This window comes from Benincasa hispida, chromosome 12, assembly GCF_027475165.1.
Source record: "Benincasa hispida cultivar pf3 chromosome 12, pf3_genome.v1.1, whole genome shotgun sequence".
NCBI classification, from domain to species: Eukaryota; Viridiplantae; Streptophyta; class Magnoliopsida; order Cucurbitales; family Cucurbitaceae; genus Benincasa; species Benincasa hispida.
Genome location: NC_143489.1, coordinates 25,419,578 through 25,432,595, shown reverse-complemented (window position 1 = coordinate 25,432,595; position 13,018 = coordinate 25,419,578). Strand labels below are relative to the sequence as shown.

The following is a 13,018-nucleotide window of genomic DNA, read 5'->3' as shown; positions in this document are numbered from 1 at the left end:
TAAGTGGACACAACTTCTGGGTTCATCTTCTCAGGCTCTTCTGCATCACATATCAATGGGTTCTTGGTTTTCACCTCATTCGGGTTGGTCATGATGGGCTCTTCCCCTTCTTCCACTGTCATTTTTTCGCTTAACAAGGAGACTGCTAGACATTGTTCCTTTCCTGCACCCCTAGAGTTGCGAGGGAGCTCTGTTGAGCTCGAAAACGCTCCTTGCAGTCTACTTTTGAGCTCGCCCGCAATCTGTCCTATCTGAATTTCAAGATTGCGGATAGACGTTTCTTGATACTGGAGTACTGTTTCATTTTTCTCAATATATTGCTTCAATAAGCTCTCCAGAAATGAAGATTGCGGCGTCTGTGAACTACTGGCTTGATTCTGCATTTGACCGTTCATTTGTGGGAAAATTCCTGGCGGCCCTTCCTTTTGCGCCATAGATTGATAGCTTTATTGTTGATTTTTCCACGTGAAATTAGGGTGGTTTCTCCACTCAAGGTTGTACGTATCAGAAAAAGGGTTATTCTTTATGAAGCATACTGACTGCGGATTCCTTGGGCATTCTTCAAGCGGATGTGCTTCTCCACAGGTGACACAACTCATGGTCATTTGAGCGATTATGTTGACCTGCCCTTTATGCATTCCCATGCTATTGATTACGATGCCTTATATTAGATTCATGATCGCATTCATTTGTTTTTGTAGGGATGCGATGGCCCCATTACTTAGGTCACTATCTTTAATTCTCAGTCGTTGATTGCTTTCTCTCCAGTCTTTATGATTTTTTGAAATGCGTCAAGTATATTTTTCGCCCCGTCATATGTCTTAGCAAACCACCATCTGCTACTGCATTGGCAGCCGTCTGCGATGTAGGGTTCAATCCGTGGTAGAAAATTTCCATTTGGAGACAATCGGGTAAGCCATTGTGCGGACAATCTCACACCAATCTTGTAAACCCCGCCCAGGCGTCACTGAGTGATTCGTCGATATCTTGTTCAAAATTAGTGATTAGCTTCCTCTGTCTTGCATTTTCTATTGGGGAAAGTACTTCTTCATGAACTTTTCAATTACCTGTTCCCATAATGTAATCTCCCCTGGTTCGAGAGAATAAACCCATTTCCGTGCTTGGTCACACAACGAAAATGGGAACAACGTTAGTCGAACCTCCTCAGCGGAGATGTTTAGGAACACAAACGTATTGCAGATTTCTAGGGTGCATGCGATGCATGTTAGTAAACAGAACTTATCTCTAAGTTTCTATCTCTTGCTTATGCGATTGTAATCTAACTTTCTCAAGCCTAGATTCTAACCTAGCTCTTTTAAGTCTAGGTTATTTCTTTACTCTCTCTCGAGTAGCTCTAAAGGAGTGATGGATGCATACATAAGACAAGATGATCACATAAAATAAAGATCTTAGGTCATGCTAGCTAAGTGCTTCTCAACCCATTCAGTAGTTTAGTTACTCATGTGTAATGTAAAGAGAGTAAATAGATGTAGAGATGCAAATTCCATTTTATAAATGAAATCAGAATACAGAATGACAATGGGAAGTAAGGATAGGGAGCCTGGTAGCAATGCCTTGCTTCCCAAGGCTTTTACACTGTGTTTTCTCTACTCTGCTCAAAAGAATGTTCTTGCTTTCGCAAGAGTCGGCCCTCTCCTCGTTTTCAATGCTTCCCGGCATTCTCTTAAGTTGACCAGGAACGATCTTCCAACGTCTTCTCTCTTCACTCGCCTCCGTCTTTAAGTATATAAAATTACAGACTATGACTATCTATGTATATGGCAGAAAAGAACTCCAAAATTCTAACTGCTTAACTAGAACCAGAACTCCTTCAACGAAAGTGGCCTTCGGTATTTATAGAGCTTCAGGGTGAAGAGCTTTTCTCTCAAATGATTGCTCTGATGAGATGTCATTAAATCTCTGTCAGATGCACCGATTAATTGTCACTGAAAAGTTGAGTGTACTTGCTACAATGTGTCATTAACGATTTGTCAACTAAATTCGAATTTGATCGTCATCAGCTTTCTGTACCATCGTGATTTATTAAGCTTTCACCTTGATGCGCCATCTCTATGCAGCCACGTTCTTGAGCAGATCTTGGCGAACGCATACGATCGCATAGCTTTGCGGTCGCAATCTTCTAATGCGCTCGGTTGCTAAATTCCTTGGACCACAATTCTGCCTTGCGCCAACTCATTTTCTTTCACCAAATACGTAAATTAGCTACTTTAATGCGATGGGCGCAGACGATCGCAATGTTCTTAACTTAATGCTTTTGGACATGATTTTACATTTTTTTACCATCACAATCCTACATTGTTTTACATCTTTGCGTTGTAATAACGTGCATTTCTGCCCGTTATCACCTATCGAAAGAAATTTACAGATATTGAAACAATATGTATGAAACAAAGCACGTCCTGAAGGTTCTACAGCAGAAGTATATATAATGTATGGACTGTTGTTTTTTTGTTCTTTGTATATAACTGGAATTGAGACGAGGTTCAATAGAGATAAAAGAAATGATGATAGGCTTCCAAAGGATGAGATATGTGGTGAATTTTCAATGTTCAGACAAAATGCACGACCATTAGAAGCACTAAAAGTAAAGACATTATCGAGAGAAGAGAAATGTAGTGCACATTGGTACATCTTGAACAATTGCATGGAAACAAAATCTTACCGAAAGTATGTTTTAAACATTCTTTTGTAATTGATGATTTTGATACAAAGTGTGAAATATAAACTTGAGACAAGTCTCTTACTTATAGGCAATATTTGAGATTAATTCGACATGAAGTTCAAAGTCAGGATGATTTATACAGAAGGCACTAATGAGACTTTCCTGATTGGTTCAAATCTCATGTAAATATGAGTTTAAAAGGCAAGTAAAAATTCAATCGAATTAATACCTACCGACATTAGTTTTTAAGATCTACTGTGTTGTACTGAATTAACAGGTTCTTTCATTGCGTGAAAATGGAAATATGTTTGATGATATATATTCACTAATGATGGGGCCAAGTTTAGAAGTGCGCTCATATAGTGGATGCATTGTTAATGGAGTACGCTATCATAGTATTGAGTGTGATAATTGTCGGAGTACACAAAATAGCGGGATCATGGTTCCTTTAGAAAGTGAAGGTGGAAGAGATCTCCATAATTTCTATGGTGTTGTCAATGAAGTATTGGACTTCCAGTATGCCAAGAGAAGACATGTAATTATATTTAAATGTACTTGGTTCGATACAGATTTTAAAAAGATTAACAGAGTACACATGGATTTGGGGTATATAACAATTAATACAGCTCGTCATTGGTTTGCTAACGAGCCTTTTGTATTTGCCAATCAATCCAAACAAGTGTTTTACATCAACGATCCTAAATATGGTAATAATTGGAAAATGGTGCAAGTAGTCCAAAACAAGCAGGTGTGGGACATACCAGAAGCAGAAGAATGTGAGAATGGCCAACCAGGGTTATTAGAAGTTGTGAATAGTATTATTTGTACAATCGATGAATCGATGAATGATATCATTTTATGTAGAGTTGATGTTGATCCTATAGTCTTAGAAGAACATATAATTCAAAGAGTTGATGATGACTTCATAAATGACGAGGAAGAGGATGTAGAATCATCTTCTAATAGGAGTTTAAGTTTCGATGAACATCTTAATGATATGGAATAACCATGTAATCTTCTAATAGAAGTTTGAGTTTAAGTTTCATAACTTACATATTGTTGTTTGCATAGAAACAATGGTAGGTCACACTGATGAGGAGGCAATCTTGGAGTATTTAGGGGCCAAGCAAATTGGCGGATCATCCTCCATGGGAGATAATTCAGGTTATTTTAGATCCATAATCGGTAATTTGAATACAAACTAATGTTTAATTAAATTGACGACACATAATTTCTTTAGAGTCTGGTTGTACAAGAAATAGAGCTGGACGCGGATACTATTGAAACGTTGATTTGGATAGATATGTGTAACTAAAGGATCTCATACCAAGAGTTCCATGAGTGCGTTCGGTACGTGAATAGCTGACTAAACTCTTTAGCCACGAGATCCACCATCCGTTCACTGTCAGGCATTCCACTAAAGACCAACAACTGAACTCTTCTTACCACAGATATATTTCTGTGTCCATTGGATATAACCAATCATGAGTACGATGACCCTTTATAGATGCTCGTAAGTATAATTGGGCCAATTTACCGCTCTGCCCCTGTAGTTACATCTCACTCCTTAAGTACCACTGATTCATCTAATGAACAATACAACATAGTCCAACTATGTGTGAACACCTCTCGGCCAGGATAAGGTGTGTGGCGCCACATCGTTCAAGCCCCGGAATCAGTCCTTAAGGGAGCCATCTATCTACTTACCCCTGCCTCAAGGAAGGAGCGAATTCCATCTTGTGCAGCTGAGTTCCCAACTCCCAAATCAGACGAATCCCCAAAATGGTAGGTTTAAATTGGTGACCTGGCCACTCGTACCCATACAAATGAAAGGACCGCCCTCAATGGCAGGAGTTCCCAACTCACTCAGGATTGAGGTCATGTTACCTATGGTCATCCTAGTGAAGTGAAGTCTCTATCATGAATGGTGTTATAAAACGAGAGGTTAACACTTCGTGGTCAAGTCTTATATAAACTCTTTATTTAGGATGCCCCCGCCCGCATGTCCCCAATACGAATGATCAAGATCAGACCATCTGTGTCAAGTCACAACACTTGTGACCATTCCACAAAGCGGGCCACATTCGTAGCATTACCAGGATAAGGTTTCCCTCATATATCCATATACTATAGACTATTTTGGTTATCACTCAAGACATGATCCACTTGTATGTCACCACATACACGCTTGAGTCACATACAGATAACCGGAGATTTTATGTTTATTGGTTTGTGGTAAAGCAAATAAAACAAGTAACTAAGCAAAAATACAAACTACAGGATTGGCAAAATTCATATATTAATAACACAAGCGTTCGTACTAGGGTTGGCAAAATTCCCCGTGGGGTCGGGTCTCTGCAGGGCCCAGCCCCGATCGGGGCACGGAATCCCCGGTTTGACTGGGGATGGGGTCAAACCAGAGAATTTTTTTGGGGCCCCGTCCGAGGACGGGGCGGGGACGGAGATGGTATCCCCGCCCCGACCTCGACCCCGATTAATCCCCAACCCTGATTTTATATAGTTATATTTTTAGTATTTTATAATATATAAAATAACTTATTTATATATATGTTTATAATGTATACTATAGACTTATAGTGTTGTAAGTCCAATATTGAATATATAAATTCTAAATTTAAACCTAAAAATCAAGCCCAAACTTAAAAAATTAAAAAAAATGGAAAATTCTCACGGGGATCTAATAGGGGATTCTCCGCGGGGAATTAGTAGGAGAATCCCTGCAGGAAAACGGGAAAGGGTCCCCGCGAGGACCCGTTTCCCCGACGAGGAATCCCTACCCCCATCCCCGCCTTCAAATGGCAGGGAGGGGTGGGAATGGACCCTCCCCCGCCCCGCCCCGGCTCCGTCGCCAACCTTAGTTCGTACATACTATTTACAAACTACAGGACACGAGACTTTAGGGCATCACCCCAACAGCAACAATTTGGGAGAATTCCTATCGAGATCGACCCTGTATGGGAGAAACCGATTTTCAACAATGCAACAAGGTTTAGCAATGCCATTGGTACCAACGTTTGGAAATCTTTTTTTGTTTGTTATGGATCATGGAGAGAGGTACCAATAGAAACTAGAGAGCTAGTTAAAAGTTGATTATTGATAAGATGGTCATTAGATATTTTACAAATTATATATATGTGTCTACATCCGCAGAGATACTAATTAGTTTTTCTTTTCTTTCTTAATTCAGAACTATTTTGTGTTAGACTTGTCCAGCCAACTGGTCAGTAATTTCATCGATGAACAGATGAAAAATACGTTCAAAGAGTACAGGGGGGAACTACATAAACACTATAAAAAATATGCAAGTCCTGAAAGAGGCACGAGTACACCCACCTAATCGACTTAAAGACGACATAGAAGATTGAGACTTTTTATGCAACAAAATTAAATCCACCGACTGGAAAGTAAGAACTTTTTGTCTTTTTTTTTTTTTTTTTTGTTTACAATCATTTCAATTACTCATTTCCTCTTAATTTCTCATTTTCTTAGAAAGTGGCAGAGACTAATCAAGGAATCAGTCAGACCAAAAGTACCCTCATACAGTTGTAAGACTTTCATACGAATACGAGAATCCACTGTAATATTAAAAGTATTTCTTTATTTGATTTCTAGGAAAGTATTATTAATATCTTCTATGTGAATTGTTTTACAGAATGGTCTCGACGGTCAAACAATGGACCTAGTGGACTTATTCAAGCAAACACACTGTAAGAGTGACCAGTCGTTTGTTAATCAGACCGCTAATGATTCATATATAAGTTTTTATTCCGCAATGTAACTTTATTTATATACAATTGTCATACAATAATTAGTCATAGTTATTGATGTAGAGTCAAATGGTCGAGCTGAGAGAAACCTTCACCCAAGAAGGATCTGAACCAATATCAGAAGAAGAAATATGTGAACAGGTATAGGCATAGAAATGGGCCTTGGTAGGACACCAAAGTGTAAAAAGATGAAAAAACTTAAATCATCGTCCAGTGCATCCTCATCAAGAGTTATGGAAGAGCAAAAACAAGAGATGAAAGAGTTAAAGGCTAGACTGGCTAGATTAGATGAACGAGAAGTGTTATGTTTTTAAATGATGTATATTTTCTATGTTCATTTCCCCAAAATTGTGCTGATTATTTGCTTTAAATTCTAAATTTGTAGGTAAAATGGTCCCCGAGGCGTTTAGGAGTCATTAAGAGAAAATTAGACCAAAAGGATAAAAAATAACCAAGAAAATCAACAAATTGAAGAGAATCGAGTAATTATCGAAATGTCATCAAGTACCATCGAGTATCATCGAGTATCATTGAGTAAAAGGCTATCATAGTAAATTCTTATTGAGCAAATATCCAAAATGCCATTGAATATAATCAACTATCGAGTAATCGAGCATCGAGTATTTACCAGAATACTATCGAATAAGGATCAAATACCATCAAGTAATTACCAAAAATGCTATCAAGTAATCGAGCATCGTGCATTGAGTATAATCGATCATCGAGCATTGAGTATTGAGTTAAATGCAGAACGCTCGCTTTTTGCTGCAAAAACTCGATGCATTGCAACGCTCCCCACAGTGTTGCAATGCTCCAAATTTTGACATGATTCATCCTCGCGCCTTGCGCAACGTCAATGCAGCGTTGCAACGTTAGCTCGACGCTTCTTGTCTTTTCTGTGATTTAGCATTTCCATGTTGACCCCAGCGTCATGGTGCCACCCTACAACTATAAATAGTTTTCTTTCATTTTTGCTGAGGGAAGAAGCACGATTTTGATGGAGGCTGGAATTTTTCTTTGTGTCAATTAGTCTCTATAGTAATTTTGTTTCCTACCTAGGTTGGATTTTGATTTCTTTTTTATTTGTAATCAATAACTTGTAATTCTTCATGAATTTGTCTATGGATTTATGAAGTAATTCAATCTTGTTTCTATTTCAAGAGTTTTTGTAAATTCTTTTGAGTTTTCTTTTTTTCTTTATTATCAGCAATCTGAATTTGAGCATTCTTGAATCTTGAAGCATGTTGAATGATCTATATCTTGAGTAGTTTAGCCTAGATGCTTGGCTTTATTACATTCACTCATGATTGAATACATTGCTTTTAATGTGTTCGATAGAATGTCTAGTCGAGATCTTCAAGAGGCAATAGTAATTATGTGTTGAATGGCTGACTAACCTAGGATGCAATAATGACTAGATTTGGAGAAAATTCGGTTAATTGAGTAAGCTATCTTAACAATTAATCGACATAATTGAATCCTAGAACTTAATGCGCGTGTTTTCTCTTCTATATGACAACTGAGGAACCCAATAGAGGTAGAAGCATGTAGATAGATTAGGGTTAGGGCTATCCTACCTTAATCGTTGATTAGGACGGTTTCTTGACTAGGTTATGCTAGTTGTCCACCTTTGTAGAGACTAATTTAATCTAGATTAAGTAAGTAGTTGTATGCTTAATCTGATTGTGAATTAAATTTGTAGAATTCAATTATAAGAATTGCAATGAACATCTAACTTGGATTACAAGCAAGATTGTTCTAAACTTGGTTACAACTGTCCTTTATCTTTTGATTTTTAGCATGTTTCTTGTTTAATAAAAAAAAAAAAACCCTTGTTTTATAGCTTTTATAGTTAAGCTTGGTTAAGGAAAAGATTAAATAACATTTCCCTGTGGATCAACCTTTTACTTCCAGTTTAACTACGAGTTAGTTAGGTTGTTGTTCGAGCTTTATAAATATTGTTTGTTTCGGGTTAGGTAGAACTAACGACACCAACTTAGCTCCAGACAGGAAGCTCAAAGACAACCCGAGATGGATGATATGAAAGCTATGCTCTTACAGCTCATGAGAGATAAATCGATCTAGGTACCCACTTAGAACCAATGACACGATGTCCAAAAGGAAAAGTAACAATGGTCCACGTATTAATACGTTCCATTGCATCAATTTCACCTTTCATAGCCTTTTGCCAATGAGGAAATGGTGTTGCTTGATGATAAAACACTAGTTCATATTCAGTCGAGACATTCAACTAAAATTGTCTATGGTGTGAAGAACATGATTGGTAAGAAATGTAGTTCCAAAAAAAAAATATGGATTTGATGAAGGGGCAACGTCAAAAGAATTAGCAAGGAGATTACAATGGTAATATTTTAGATAGGCAGGAGGACGTCTATTTCTTGTAGCAGGCAAAGATGTATCATTTTCAACAATATCATTATTGTTACTTTGAGTAACAATTTCTTTTGATTGAACAGCAATAGCCTTAGCTAAAATGCCTATATCATTATCATCAAACGCACCCCCTTCCAGATTACCCTCTTAACTTGAAAGAGAGTGTGACAATAACAGTTATCAACTCCATATGTGGCACTTACTGCCTAGCTGACTTGTTTAGGAACCCTAAACAACATAAATAACAATAAAGAACTAATGAAACTTTGAACATTAGGACAACCTTATGGTACCATACATAGCAACTCATAATATGTGCATACAGTAGTAAGATTTAGTAGGTCCCACACATTTAGATTTAGTCCCTAGTATGCAACACATGTGTACAAATATTTACAGAGTAACCACCTAAGTTTTCTTGAACTAAACTTTAAGTGGCACAATAGCAGCGTAGTTAACCTCTAAGGAGATGATTGTTACCTAGAAAGGGAAACATTTTGAAAAAAAAAAAAAAGGGTGAACTACAAGCCCAGTGAGTGACTTAATTAAAACATAAATCTCATGCTTAAACTGGAAACTGGTAACTAAAAACTGAAAACTGAAAATTGGCCAAGCAAACATGTATGCATAACATAACAACATAACATTTTTGAAAACATAGCTGATCTGATCCTTAGTTAAGAAGAACCCTTTTGTTTAACTCCCTTCCATAACCTATGCTAGGTATGGACCCTTTTGCCACCACCTTACAATTGATCTTCATGTAAGGGAGAGACCCTTTTGCTCAGTCCTGCATGTTGATCTTCATTTGAGGGAGAGATCCTTTTGCTCAACCTTCCATCCTAAACCTTTACACTTGTCATACGTTTACATATAGTTAACCTAGATCCTGACATCAAGGATCATAATTAAAAATAAGCTAGATACCTTCCCCTAGTACTTTAGTATTGAGTTGTTCATACATCATAAAAAAATACTTTCATAGAAAGGCTTACTGAAAACAGGGTGTCATAGAAAATAACTACTAACGCATGCTTCATATAACTAAGTACATCACTACTTTAAACATATTTTAGAACCTCTCTTTTAAAACTAGCATGCTTTAGCATCCTTTCTAGACTTAGCTTGCTTGGAAAACTTACTTTAGAATAAGCTAGCATAAGAATAAACTTTTAACTAAAACATTCAAAACGTTTATAATCACTCACAACCTTGGTCAATCCTCCTAGGGTTGATAAGCTTCTCCTATTGGTGTCAACCCTGTGAACATAACTACATACTTTAGCTACTAGCCATGGTCTCCCTTTTTTAGACTAACTTCCATAATTAAGCTCATAATCTTCCAAACATAGTGACCTTACCTTCCAATGCCGACCCTCCTAGGCATTGAACATTTAAAAAATTTCTTAGAAGTTAAGCTTGGCTAGGCGGCAACACACCTCACCATCACCCACCATCTGTTGGGGTTGATGCCTAAAGTTTCGTGTCCTGTAGTTTGTAAACAGTTTCTACGAACGCTTGTGATGTATAATATATAATATTTACTTCACTTCTTGATTTTACTCATCTGAATGTTTATTTGCTTTACCACAAACTAATAATCTAAAATCCCTAGTTATCTTTATGTAACTTAAGCATGTATGTGGTGACATACAAGTGGATCATGTCTTAAGTGATAACCAAAATGGTCTGCAGTATATGGATAAAAGAGGGAAACCTTATCTTGCTAACATTACAGATGCGGCCCGCTTTGTGAAATAGTTACAAGTGTTGTAACTTGTCACAGATGGTCTGATCCTGATCATTCGTGTAGGGACATACGAGCAAGGGCGTCCTATACTAAGAGTTTGTATAAGACCTGACCACGAAGTGTTAACGTCTTGTTATATAACACCATTCATGACAGAGATTTCACTTTACTAGGATGACCATAGGTAATATGACCTCAATCCTGAGTGAGTTGGGAACTCCTACCATTGAGGGCGATCCTTTGATTTGCATGGGTGCGAATGACCAGGCCGCCGACTCAAACCTACCACTTTGGGGATTCGTTTGATTTGGGAACTGGGAACTCAGCTACACAAGATGGAATTCACTCCTTCCCCGAAGCAGGGGTAAATAGATAGATAGCTCCCTTAAGAGCTGATTCCAGGGCTTGAACGATGTAGCGTCACACACCTTCTCCTGGTCCGAGAGGTGTTCACACATAGTTGAACTATGTTGTATTGTTCATTAGAGGGACCAGTGGTACTTAAGAAATGAGATGTAACTACAGGGATAAAATGATAAATTAGCCCAACTGTACTTACGAGCATCTGTAAAGGGTTATCGTACTCATGATTGGTTATATCCAATGGACACAGAAATATATATGTGGTAAGAAGAGTTCAGTTGTCAGTCTTTAGTGGAATGTCTGGCAGTTAACAGATGGTGGATCTCGTGGCTAAAGAGTTTAGTCAACTATTCACGTATCGTTGGAACTTCGAGTCATAGGTCCATAAGGTCCCCTTGCTAGCTTGGATAAAAGTTGAGAATCAGTTTTTGGGTCAGTTTGAAATGTTCAAATTGATAAGAGGGACTTCAATTATATGTGATATAATTGAACTAGTTAATTATATATGATATAATTGAACTAGTTAATTATATATGATATAATTGACTAAATGTATGAGATACATTATTTTGAAGGAAATTGGATATAAATATGATTTATATCAAGTAGAGGAGAAAACGCTATAGTTAATATATAATATAAAACTATAGGTTAAGAATATAATATGATTATATTCATTATTTAATTAATTAGGCAGTTATGAGATAATTGGCCGAAGTTTTCTTCGGATTCGTGCGAAAGTGGAAAGTGGAATTCAGTTCTCATAATTGAAGAATAAAATGAAAATTGTTTTCATTTTGCAATACACGAAATAGATCCGAAAAGTTGCTCACGGTGTGAAAACCTTTGATCGCTTAGTATTGAGAGGCTATACGATAGCACCCACTTCACTAAACGATCGCACGAGATTTCTTAAATGATTGCTTACCCTTACTAGACGAATGCTTAGCGTGTCGTGTGAAACTAAACGATCGCTTACCTTTTGATAGACGATCGCTTAGCTATACCTACACGATCGTGTACCCCGCTCTAAACGATCAAGCACACCCGACTATACGATAGTCTTCCCTAATCTCTCACTTGCTTGTTCATAGTACATGATTGCTTTTCCTCCTTCCCTTTACCAATTCCATCAAAGTCCACCCTTTGGATTCTCTCTCTGAGAATATTGAGGGTTTTGAGTGGTGGTGTTGTCCCCGATTTCTTGTTGTTCATGCATTGTTGATCGTGTAGACGACCATTGTGTTGCTAGGCGACTGCTTGCTGGACGAGAAGGAACAAGAGGAGTTCGTTACGTTGGATCGAGTTTTTGTGAAGGCAGTCTTCAACTGGTAAGTCTCTCGGTATTTTGTTCTTTATTGTTAAAGCATGCCAGTAATTAGTGTTTACAATACATATTTATATGTTAGAATGTGTGTATGGGAATTCTGTCACAATGAAATCGGAAAGATCCGCTTCTGCTCATAAGCACTATTGTATAAGAGTTCCTTCACCATCAAGTGTTCATTGCATGTCCTAGGCATTCCACAAGTTGCACACCAATACACAAACTGCCCCCTATGCATCCAAGGCTTCAACACACATCTACACACCTCATCGCATGCCCAACACATAGTCTAACTCTTGCACCAATTGCACAACCTATGTACCCAACTTGTTGCACATCAACACATACTCCTTCCCTTGGTGTCTAAGTCACCTATGGTTGCCTACACAACCCCATGCTTAGCCCAAGGCGTGCTAAAGTAGCAACAAAATATTTGTAAAGGTCTGAGGCTTACATCATTAATAAACCTGAAACCTGATCAAAAGAATATTTGTAAAGATCACTGAACTACTCTATTACTACAAAAACGTAGCAATAGTGATAAGTGCAGAGTCGAACCACAGAGGGGCCAAGAATAAAATATCTCATAAGCTAAATTTAACTATGAAAAGCAATAAAAACAGGGGTTTTAGTTTGATTGATAAAATTTAGAACATGCAAGGAATTAAAATTCAAGGGATAAATATTAACTAGGATTGATCTATCTAGTTTTC

At 37.7% G+C, this 13,018-nt stretch overlaps 1 non-coding gene across 1 annotated transcript; it reads left to right on the top strand.

Annotated features, from left to right (window-relative positions):
• Positions 1-913: 913 nt before the first annotated feature.
• LOC150031893 (small nucleolar RNA R71) lies at positions 914-1,020 on the top strand. Its single transcript, XR_016525644.1, has one exon. It is a non-coding gene; the product is annotated as a small nucleolar RNA R71 (small nucleolar RNA).
• The last annotated feature ends 11,998 nt before the right edge of the window (positions 1,021-13,018 follow it).